This window comes from Giraffa tippelskirchi, chromosome 6, assembly GCF_054371585.1.
Source record: "Giraffa tippelskirchi isolate mGirTip1 chromosome 6, T2T-mGirTip1v1.2.pri, whole genome shotgun sequence".
Taxonomy (NCBI): Eukaryota; Metazoa; Chordata; class Mammalia; order Artiodactyla; family Giraffidae; genus Giraffa; species Giraffa tippelskirchi.
In genome coordinates this window covers 2,266,556-2,278,257 of record NC_137280.1, presented here as the reverse complement: position 1 = coordinate 2,278,257, position 11,702 = coordinate 2,266,556, and the positions used below count along the sequence as shown (strand labels likewise).

The 11,702-nt window shown below is 36.8% G+C and overlaps 1 long non-coding RNA gene across 1 annotated transcript in view; it reads right to left on the bottom strand.

Moving 5' to 3' along the window:
* Positions 1–597: 597 nt before the first annotated feature.
* LOC145511498 (uncharacterized) overlaps positions 598–11,702 on the bottom strand; it is a 78,645-nt gene continuing 67,540 nt past the window's right edge. The window contains exon 3 of the long non-coding RNA XR_014057901.1: positions 598–1,458. This is a non-coding gene — a long non-coding RNA (uncharacterized LOC145511498). The remainder of the gene's footprint in view (positions 1,459–11,702) is intronic.

Here is an 11,702-nt window from a genome sequence, read left to right as displayed (position 1 = left end):
TCTGGAACTCTTGTGCTTAATGTCTCACTACATATGGCAAATTTAAATTTTCTTTGGTAAATAAAAATCTTATTATGCAATACACTATAAAAAAAGATCACTGAAAACTCTGTATGTGAAATTTCTTATTTTTGCACTAAACATGCAATGAATAGACAAATTATCTTGAAAAGTAGTTATTCATAAAACCACTTTATTCATGAATACCATATAGCTCATTATTCTTTATTAAAATAAAAGTTTTCTGAGATAAAATGTTTAATTTCTGTGCTTAACTTAAAACTCCATCTTCTTTTTCTGCCATTGTTAAGGGTAGATTATATATAAATAATATGAAAATACTGTGTTCAAAATACTAGTATAATAACTGTGGTAAAAGGGCTTCCCAGGTGATGCTAGTGGTAAAGAATCTGCCTGCCAGTGCAGGAGATGTAAAAGATATGGGTTTGATCCCTCGATCAGAAGACCCCCTGGAGGAGGGCACGGCAGCCCCTCCAGCGTTCCTGCCTGGAGAATCCCAAGGACAGAGGAGCCTGGCGGGCTTCAGCCCATGGGGTCACACAGGGTTGGTCACGACTGAAGTGACTTAGCACAGTATGTGGTAGAACCATTTATTCAAATTCTTCAGTCTTTAGAATAACTTTAATCATTGTGTATTGTTTTAAAAACTACCTCACTTAACTAATAACCACATTGCAACGAAATGAAAGGTTTGCTTGAAAGATACTTTTGACCAAAGTCGTGATTATGTACTAACTGAATGGAAGATGAACAAGATACAATGCTGATTGTACAGACTATGCACAGTAATGTCATCCTCAGCAGTAAGAAAACAGATTCCATCAGCATCTTATTTTTTCCTGATATTTTCCTTGATTTAGATTAAAATGAAATAATACAGCTAGTTTAAATTACATTGGTTTTAAAATACATAAACAGTTGTGAGTTCACAAGTGGGTTTAAAGGAGCTCTAGTATTTGTTATGGATAAGGTTATTTTTCCCCTGAGCCTCTAATCTGGTACATCCAAACCATATTTATTTTTTCCTGAAGCTTCCTTCTCTAGGAAGGAGTCTCCTTAATTTTTCACTGACTCTGGATTTAAGAAGAGGTTTGATTCTTTTTCATCTCCTCCCAAAGCTGGTGCCTGATAAATGGCTGCAGAGTCTCATGCTCAGGGGAACGTAGACGGGTATGAATTAGTCACAGTGCGGGTAGCTTATTCACTTTTCTTGTTCTGCTTCCATTGTCAAAACCTAGGCTGATCTATGGATAGAGGAGGAAAGAACAGCCTGAGTTCTATGCAATTCACATAACAGGAGCTTGAAGTTTTGTTCTCAGGTTGTCCTCCTAGTCTTTGTGTTTTGAAGAGGCTTTAAATCTTTCTTTTTCCTTTTTTTTTGTCATCGTCACCATCTTTTGCAGTTTCTTTGGCAGCTTCCTCCCCATTCTGTTCAGGCTGTTAAAAAAAAAAAAAAAAACTTTCTGTTATAAATGGCTTTTAACACATTCCCTCTCTATTCTGCTTTTCACAGTATTCTAACCTTGCTTTGATCCCTTTTCTTCTCCTTTCTCCTTTTTTTTTTTTTTTGCCTACTTTGGTTTTCATTCCAAATATCTCCTTACGCTGACACCAGATTACTCAGTAGGCAGTTCACATTGATCTGGCTACTGTTTGGAAAGCAGATTTGATTTTAAGTAGAGAAATAGGACTGTCTGACGAAGGACACCTTTTATAGAGCAAAGTGGGCTGCTGCTTCCAGATTCTTCTTCCTTTTTGGACTAAACGGAAGAGAATTGTCTTCTCCATATCCTGACAGTTATAATTTTACCCATAAGACTTTCTCAGACACATAAAAATGCATTCAATCAAACAAACACTTTTGGATTCATTTTTCAAGTGATTTTCTTCGGGAAATATACTTCTTAGTATGCTAGAAATTCCATAAGGTAGAAAACACACAGAAATGGAGGGGCCAAGGCAGGGAGTATTATCAAGTCAAACGGTGTGAAAATGCATTCCTTTGGGAAAACATCCTCCCTCTCTCTAACTGAGCCCCCACCTGTTTCTCAGTGGTTCTGTGTAGTAAGTAGTCTGAAAGCTTTCATCCTAACTGCTTTGTGTCTCCCTATTCTCATTTATGTCAATTTACATTTCGGGCGGTGAGAGCTAACTGGCTCACACTGACATTGCAATCAACCAATCACCTCTAGCACTCTTCTCTGCCTTCCTATTGGCTGGCTTGTAATTGAGCCGTGGGGCAAAAGCCATTTCCAGCCACAATCTGTCAACTTGTTCAGCAGTTCATTTATTAGTTTGATAAGATAACCTTTTCACAGCAACATCTAATCAAAAGTACCAAGTTTAACATACAGTGGAATTATTCAGAAATTCATGTCTAGTTTCTACGTGGGTCATACCATAACAGTCAAGAGAATCATTCGCTGGGGGTTGGAATACAAACAAAACATGTAGCCCACTATCATTAGGTTCTGGGTCAAGATGTTGATAAAGACCTTACACTACAAGACAGTTGACAGCTAAGTGCCTCGCATACTGAAAATTTTATGATATATACTACTAAGCCATAGACATTTAAACTTTTTAAAATTAAACAAATGTATTTGCGAAGACATTTTGTCTTTTCTGTATTTTATAGTGTTTAATATCTAATGGAACGTTATCCTGGTTTCTCTCTATATAATCAAAATTTCACACCTGAGAAATAGTTCATTTTCTTGAAATAGAAAGAGATAGTGTACATCTTTACTACAGCATTTAATCTGATTTATTATGTGGAATTCCACTTATGGTAGGGGATATAAATGTAATACCAACTCATTACAGAGAGGGCTTCCATCGGTTTAAATCCATTCCAGACTAAAGCAGGACAAAGCAAGACATCATACATTTTTTTGAGCTCTAAGCTCCCATGTCCCTTACAGAAATGATCCCTCTGCTTTATATTATATAAATGCCGCCTTCTTTGACACACTTATTTGAAAAAATGTATTTAGTTGCTATGTTTCACTTTAAATTCCTTTTCCCTCTGTGGAAATTATGAATGTTCCTTATTTTTTTGCGCAACCAGAAACCCACTCATATTTGTGCTCTTTTCCTACCTGACAAAGCACTTGTCCAGAGTAAAGGGAAGTTGCAACGGCCAGAGTGCTGCCTTTTCTGCATCTCCCCTCTAAAAAGTACTTGCTGCTCAGATTCCCCTTTAAAAAACTCATTGTCTTAGGTGCAAACAATGCTGTTGTCAGACAAACTTTAGCTGGTAGCATATTCAGGGATGATTTCAGCTTCAGAGAACTTCAACCAAGGTCAAGCCCTTCAAGGAGTAGCTCACATCAAATATCTGATGGAGGAGGATGTGTAAATGTCAGACCATTTTGGCTGTGTAGGACGATTGTAACAGGTTATTTTTGGCTTGAACTTTCACTTGAAGTTGGTTGAGGGGCCATCGAGTAAACATCAAAGTGCAACTACTCCTGTTGCCAAATGCCACTCTCTGTCTCTCTCGTACACAGATGTTGAGATCTCAGAGTCCATCTCTGTACCCTTTCCAGAAATCCCAACTTATGGTACATGGTAATATTTATTTGCTGCTTTCACATTCCCAATCACTTAACTCTATTTTATTATTCAAATTCGTGACTCGAATGCTATTAATGTGATTAAGATCATAAAAATTGAGCATTTTATTTAGCCTATTAAATTCTCACAAGAAAAACTGCTTACAATGAGATTAAAATGTTGCATTACCTGCCTTGAGCACTTACTGTGTCCAGGCTTCTTTCTAAGCACTCTAGTGGTGTTAATTATCTCATGGAATCCCCAAAGAGTTGAGCAATGAGACATGTGACATTTAGAGTGACTTGAACAGGTTACATGATTTACCAGAAAATTCCAGAACCTAGATTTTGAATCCAGGGAATCTGGGCTCAGAGTTTATATTCCTAAATTACCATTGAGAGTGTTTAAACTGCATAGTTATCACATATGAGTATGAACATGCATCACATTCATATGGAAAGCTTGTTAAAGCATCGATTCCTTGGTCTCACTCACTCACAGAGATTTGCAGTTAGTCTATTTGAAATTAGTATGTTTGTCAAATTCTCAGGTGATGTTGAGTTTGCTGATCCAGGAGCATACTTTCCAAAACAGTGGTTTAAATTACACAATTTTGCCTCTCAACTTATCTGGATATGATATAGGTGAATCAGTTATCTATGGATGTTAATTACTTTTTGCCTGGCCACTGGAATATGCAGCAAAGGAATATACTATACTATTGTTTAGCTTGATGTTGTTGTTGTTACTGTTGTTACTTAGTTGCTAAATCATGTCCAACTCTGCTGTGACCCTTGGACTGTAGCCTGCTTGGCTCCTCCTCCATGGGATTCTCCAGGCCAGAATACTGGAGGGGGTGCCCTTCCTTCTCCTGGGGATTGCCCAACCCAGTGATTGGACCTGCATCTCCTGCGTTGACAGATGGATTCTTTATCACTGAGCCACCAGGGAAGCCCTATTTCTTTAAATACTTGTGATTTTACAGCTGATATTGCTTGCCTGTGAATAATGGAGTTAAACCTGAACTCACAATTAATGCACTTTCATTTTTATAATTTAATCCAGTTTTGTGATAACAGCTCAAAGGCCTAAGGAATGAAAAGGTTGTTGTGGTAAATTTCTTTCTTTTAATTTTTTTTAACCTTTACAAAATGTTTATTATTTTTAAAAAATTTAACATATACACTACCATATGGAAACTAGATAGCCAATGGGAATGTGTGTATGACTCAGGGAACTCAAACCAGGATTTGTACAACCTAGAGGGATGGGATGGGGTGGGAGGTGGGAGAGACTTCCGAGAGGGGACGTGTGTACATCTATGGCTGATTCATGTTGATGTATGGCAGAAACCACCACAATTTTTCAATTATCCTTCAATTAAAAGTAATTTTTTTAAAAAAGCAAAAAAACATTTAACAAGCATTTTAATTTTATAACTGAAGAAGAAGCTAAATAAGGAGGAGCAAAAAATAGAAAGAAGAAAACAAAAGAGCATCTGGGCCATCTTCCCCTTGATGGAATATACAGTCAGTTCTGCCATAACGTGATACATGCATTTTTTAAATTACCTCACTATGAAAAATTTCACAATAAAAACCACAGGGATTATGGAAATATGGAGAAACAACCCTCAAAACTCCCCTTGCTGACATATTTCTAAGAAAGAGAGAAACCTAATAAGCATGGTAGCAGAGTTTTACATACGGCAAATGGTTAAGAAATACATAAATACCATAATCAACGTCAGTTTATCCTGAAAAATGGAGAAGCCAATGGCAACCCACTCCAGTACTCTTGCTTGGAAACTCCCATAGACAAGGAGCCTGGTGGGCTGCAGTCTATGGGGTGGGGAAGAGTCAGACACGACTGAGCGACTTCACTTTCCCTTTTCACTTTCATGCAATGGAGAAGGAAATGGCAACCCACTCCAGTGTTCTTGCCTGGAGAATCCCAGGGACGGCGGAGCCTGGTGGGCTGCCGTCTATGGGGTCGCACAGAGTCGGGCACGACTGAAGCGACTTAACGGCAGCAGCAGTATCCTGAAAAAGACTTGACATTTGCTTCTAGGATGAATATCAGCATCAGGCTGCTTGTCAAGTGTTAGAAGCAGCAATATCTAAAGGTGGATGTAAAGCTACAGTGCCAGATGTGAATGGGTGAGACTCAGTGTCTTCCTTACCAGGTTGGCACTAAACATCAGTTACAAATCAATCTCATTCTTAATCCTAAAGATGTAAACGCTTTGAGGAATATATTTCCAATAGAAACACCTTTCATCAAAATTGAAAAATTTTATCTAATGTGTAATATCCTATTTCAAATATTTTATATATCCTGGCTGGAAAAATATTTCCCCTCAAATTTCTCATATGCATCAGTTGCTTCCTCTAATAGCCAAAGACTCTAGAAATTACAGCAATACTTGATATCACTAAATCATCCACTAAAGGACTAAAATGAGCCACTGCTACATGGTACAGCAAAGGCATCTTTGCATACAAATAATGTTTTCTTTTTGATTGTGTGACATGGGTTTTTTTTTCTGGATTTTTGCTAATTGTTCTTCAATCTATAGCTCCCCAAAGTCTTCCCATTTCTCTTCTTAAGACCATAGTTTATGATTTTGCAGAACTTGAAGATTTTATTTTTTGGTTTTTGTGTCATGGTTTGTGACATTCTGCAATATAGATTCCTTTATAAGCTGAGAGATATAAATATTCTATAGTTTCTTCTAAAACACATGATTTCTATCTCCTCTACACCTAAAGATTTCCTTTCTCATTCACTGTTTGGTGTTTTGGGGAAAAAATGTTTTATTAATGTTTGGAATGTTGAATGGCCTGACGTATGCATACCATGGACTCCTCTGACCATGGAATTCTCCAGGCAAGAATACTGGAGTGGGTAGCCATTCCTTTCTCCAGGGAATCATTCCAATCCAGGGACTGAACCTGGGCCTCCTGCATTGCAGTTAGATTTTTTAGCATCTGATCCACGAGGAAGACATATGTCTCGACACTTCATGGCAAATAGTTGACTTCATTTTCTTGACCTCCAAAATCACTGCAAATGGTGACTGCAGCCATGAAATTAAAAGATGCTTGGCTATGACAAACCTAGACAGCATATTAAAAGGCAGAGACATTATTTTTCTGACAAAGATCCGTATAATCAAAGCTATGATTTTTCCAGTCATCATGTATGGATGTGAGAGTTGGACCATAAAGAAGGCTGAGTGCAAAAGAATTGATGCTTTTGAACTGTGGTTTTCAAGAAGACTCTTGAGAGTCCCTTGGACTGCATGGAGATCAAACCAGTCAATCCTAAAGGAAATCAATTCTGGATATTCATTAGAAGGACTGATGCTGAAGCTGAAGCTCCAATACTTTGGCCACCTGATGTGAAGAGCTGACTCATTAGAAAATACCCTGATGCTGGGAAAGGTTGAGGGCAGGAGGAGAAGGGGAGGACAGAGGATGAGATGGTTGGATGACATCACAGACTTGATGGCCATGAGTTCGAGCAAGCTCTGGGAGATGGTGAAGGATAGGGATACCTGGCATGTGGCAGTTCATGGGGTTGCAAAGAGTCAGACACGACTGAGTGACTGAACAGCAGCAGCAACAACTATTATATGTATATATATATATATATATATCTTCTCACAAAATGTAAGAAAATAGAAAAACACAATCAAGTTGTGTTACACACAGTGAACCAGACCAAGGTAGCTCTGCCCGGGTGTGTTTTATGCATTCATATAAAGCACAGTTCAGTTGGAAGTGGTTATCTGTGTTTACCTCATATTTCCCAGGAACAAAATTATCCATAAGCAGACATAAAATCCCCATTATATTCAAATTGCTCATTAATATATCAATTGCATGGAATGGATTTTTTTTCAAAACAAGCATTATAGGAGAGGTGACTGTATACGTAATAAAATATGAAATCATAGAAATGATGCCTGTTGACATAATGAATATTGAAAGCATAACTTGGACAGTGAAATATATTTTAATGTGCTTTTCTTACTGAAGTTTTCTGACCGAATGACAGAGAATTTGTTTTCCAGAAAAATACTCACAAATAAAAGACTTGGATTTCTCTGTCTTTATTGTTATATTAGGTTGACCGAAAAAGTTCCTTTGGTTTTTAAGTAAAAATAAAGGCACATTTTTAACTTTTACCAAGAACTTTATTAAACAACATATTCACCATTTTGCTCCACTATCTTCTGTCATTTTTCAGGTGTAATTCCATCTTACCAAGTTTTTATCCTTTGAACAAAAAACTGTTCCAGGTGCCTTTCACAGTCTAACAGGAAATTTAATATCTTTCCATTAAGAGAACTTTGTAAAGACCAAAATAATGTAAATCCATAGGTGCAGTGTCTGAAGAATGTGGAGGGTGAATGAGCCCTTCCCAGACCAGCTGTGACAGTTTTTGCCTGGTCATCAAAGAAACATGAGATCTTGTGTTATCCTGATGGAAGATTGTGTGTTTTCTGTTGACTAATTCCAGAAGATTTTCATCAATTGCTGCTTTCAGTTGGTCTTACTGGGAATGATACTTGTTGGAATTAATACTTGGTTCTCTATAAGGAGCTCATAATAGGGGACTCACTTCCAATCACATCATATGCACAACACCACCTTCTTTAGATGAAAACCAGACTTTGATATGGTTGCTGGTGGTTCATTTCGCTTGTCCCACGACCTCTTGTTCCACATCATTGTACAGTGTCCACTTTTCATTACCCATCACAACTGTTTCAAAAATTGAACATTTTCATTACATTTAAGTAGAGAATTGCATGCAAAAATATGATCAAGAAAGTTTTTATCACTTAAATTAAGGGGAATCAAAACACTAAAATAATTAACATAACCAAGCTGGTGCAGATGATTTTGAATTCTTGATTTTGATATTTTGGATATATTGGCTTGCACATGGCTGAGCATTCATGCACCGCAACAACACAGCCATCTCTCCCATGTGGTATAACATTGATTGTTCTCAGTTAATGTCTCAATTGGATCACTATCAACTTCAACTGGTCTACCCAACTGTGGAGCATCATCTAGTGAGAAATACTCAGCACCAAACTACACAAACCACTTCTGACCCAGTCCATCAACTACATCACCTTCCCCATACACAGCACAAATCTTTTTTTTTTTTGCATTTCAGTTGCATTTTTGCCTTTCTTGAAATAAGATGCTAAAAACATGGCTTTTTCTTCTTCCATTTTAAATGGCTTTCATATTAAAATAGCTACACAAAAATTCACCAGCTTTGATTTTTTTTTAACATACACTGATATGACAACTGTCAAAATACAATCTAATAAAAACGTTCCAAATGAAGTTGAAGGCAACTAAGCACTACTAGAGGCATCTTACAGGCTTTCCTGGTGGCTCAGACGGTAAAGAATCTGCCTGCAGTATGTGAGACCCAGTTCAATCCCCGGGTAAGGAAGATCTCCTGGAGAAGGGAAAGACAACCCAGTCCAATATTCTTGCCTGGAGAATTCCTTGGACAGAGGAGCCTGGTGGGCTACAGTACATGGGGTCGCAAAGATTCGGACACAACTAAGCGACTATCACTTTCACTATGAAGAAAAGAGAAATGAACTTTTTGTCTAGCCCAATATTTCCTGAACAATTGAAACCTTTGCTACTCAGCAAGTATAGCATCAATTGAAGGAATTTTGCTGACATGATTTACCAAATATATTCATTAGTATGTTTCCTATGTCTAATTGCATATTCAATATTTTCTTCTAAAAATAATATGCTTTGCTTCATTGCTTCCATGATTTTATAGACTATTGAGCTGACAGTTTTCTTAGAGGCCAACATTTCATTATTCCATGTAGGGCTGAGAACACCTAGGTTTAGGGAAGTAAGGCACTCCTTCCGTCGCATGAATCACTGTTTCTCAGAGATATGGCGGGACTGTAATACAGCCTTGTATTCACATGGCTATGATTGTTTATATTACATATAGTTTTGTTCCTTTATTGCAAGTTTTACTCTTTAATCACCATATACACTCTCCAAGATAAAATAGCAAGCTTTCTGAAACTCTGGAGCCCAGAAAATCCTTTCTCAAACTCACTGTCAATTTATCTGAGATGGCTTAACACAAAATCAATCCATTCACAAGAATTTTTCCCTGACCTAGCCAAGCTTGGCAGACAAGGAAAGGTATTTCTGCACACTGAAGTGTAATGTGCAAAAAAGCCATTTCTGGATTAAAAAAAAAAATCAACAAACCTTGGACAGCTGTGGGCATAATTGGAAACATTCTTGGTGATTCTCACATTTCTGTGTTCTTTCCTTCTTTAGACCATGTGCCCCCAAAGAAATCTGTTACTTGTCCAGCACAAACATAGCTAAGGCTTTTCTACTCATTATGTAAGGCATAAAAAGGCTATTCTCTTATGAGGGAAAAAAGATTGTGACAACTGTGAGCTCTGTCTGTTCATAATGATGTGACTAGTTAACCTCACTGAGCATTTTATTTGTGGATGATGTATCCTCCTTAGGATGAAATAAAATGACATATTATGACTCTGAACTCTCATGCATATTATCATTACTTGTACTGGAAATGTAGTGCCACACCTGCCGGTTAAGTGTGTGACTTCCAGACCTGACTACCTGAGGTTACATCTAGATGGTTACTTACTAAATAAACATATTTTGTCAAGTCCCTTAAACCTAAACATCACTTTTCTTATCTATAAAACAGAGGTAATATATCAGGTTGCTTTAAGAATGAAATAAATAGCACAAAGTACTTAAATCTGTGTTTGCTACTTTATACTGTCTACCTACCATAAAAATTTCTGAAGTGACTTTTTATGTTTTTCTCAGTGGCACAAAGAACAAATGTAATCAGGTTTAAGCTTAGGTACTATTACCAGAGACAAATTACAAAGAGAACTGGATACAATGATTCACGGGTTTCAACTAGTTTCAATGCTATTTCTTTTATTTTGCAGTTTAATCCTGATATTATTTTATGACAAAGACTGTGATTTTTTTGAAATACTATGAATAAAGCCTAGACTTCTTCTATGCAAAATCTTGACTATGTAATTTATAAATGCATTACATGCCTCACTGACCTAATATATTGCCAACAAACAATCACATTCAAGGACCTAGAGAATTTTAGAAAAGAGAAAATTGAAGCATAAAAGATACTGGAAGCTGCCTGGTGAAACTGTGGATGCATAAAGCTATACTTTCAGATATGGGGGCAGTTTTATGTATGCAGTTAAAACTTAATCTACTATTATAACTCAAACTCAAGGTCTGATAGGAGAGAGGAGGCCCTGTGTAGTGAGGGCAAGACTTTATTCATACACAAATAGAAGATGGGAAATACAATGCAATTATATAGAGAATTCCAGGCACAGTAAATAAACGCACTCACTTGTTAAATTTGCCTCCATCTGAAAGTAATATTTTAACATTCTTCTTTCTGCTTTTCAAATTGATTTCTATTTCTCATCTTACATTTTAAACAAACAACTACATTAAAAAAAAGTCATTTCAGTTGTCAAGCAGTTAGTACTAATAGCTACCCTATATGAAACACTCAAAACAAGGTTAATGCAAGTATATTGACATCTTACTGGCTCCTGGTGTGGTAATATCTCCTTAAGAAAAGTAAAGGAGAAAGGGATAGATAATACAGGAAAATCTAATATGATAGGATAAAATTATAGTGAACAAATGCTTTTTTGTGCTTTGAATTCAGGCATGATAACATAAAAACTATTTTAAAAACAAAGGTTATTTTTATAAGCCATCAATGAGAATTTACATATAATATTTTATTAAAAATATCTGTAATAATAATATTGATACCATTGTGTGCTAAAGATGCTATAATGAAAGTGAAAGAGGAGAGTGAAAAAGTTGGCTTAAAACTCAACATTCAGAAAACTAAGGTCATGGCATCCAGTCCCATCGCTTCATGGCAAATAGATGGGGAAACAATGGAATCAGTGAGAGACTTTATATTTTGGGGCTCCAAAATCACTCCAGATGGTGACTGCAGCCATGATATTAAAAGACAGTTGCTCCTTGGAAGAAAAGTTA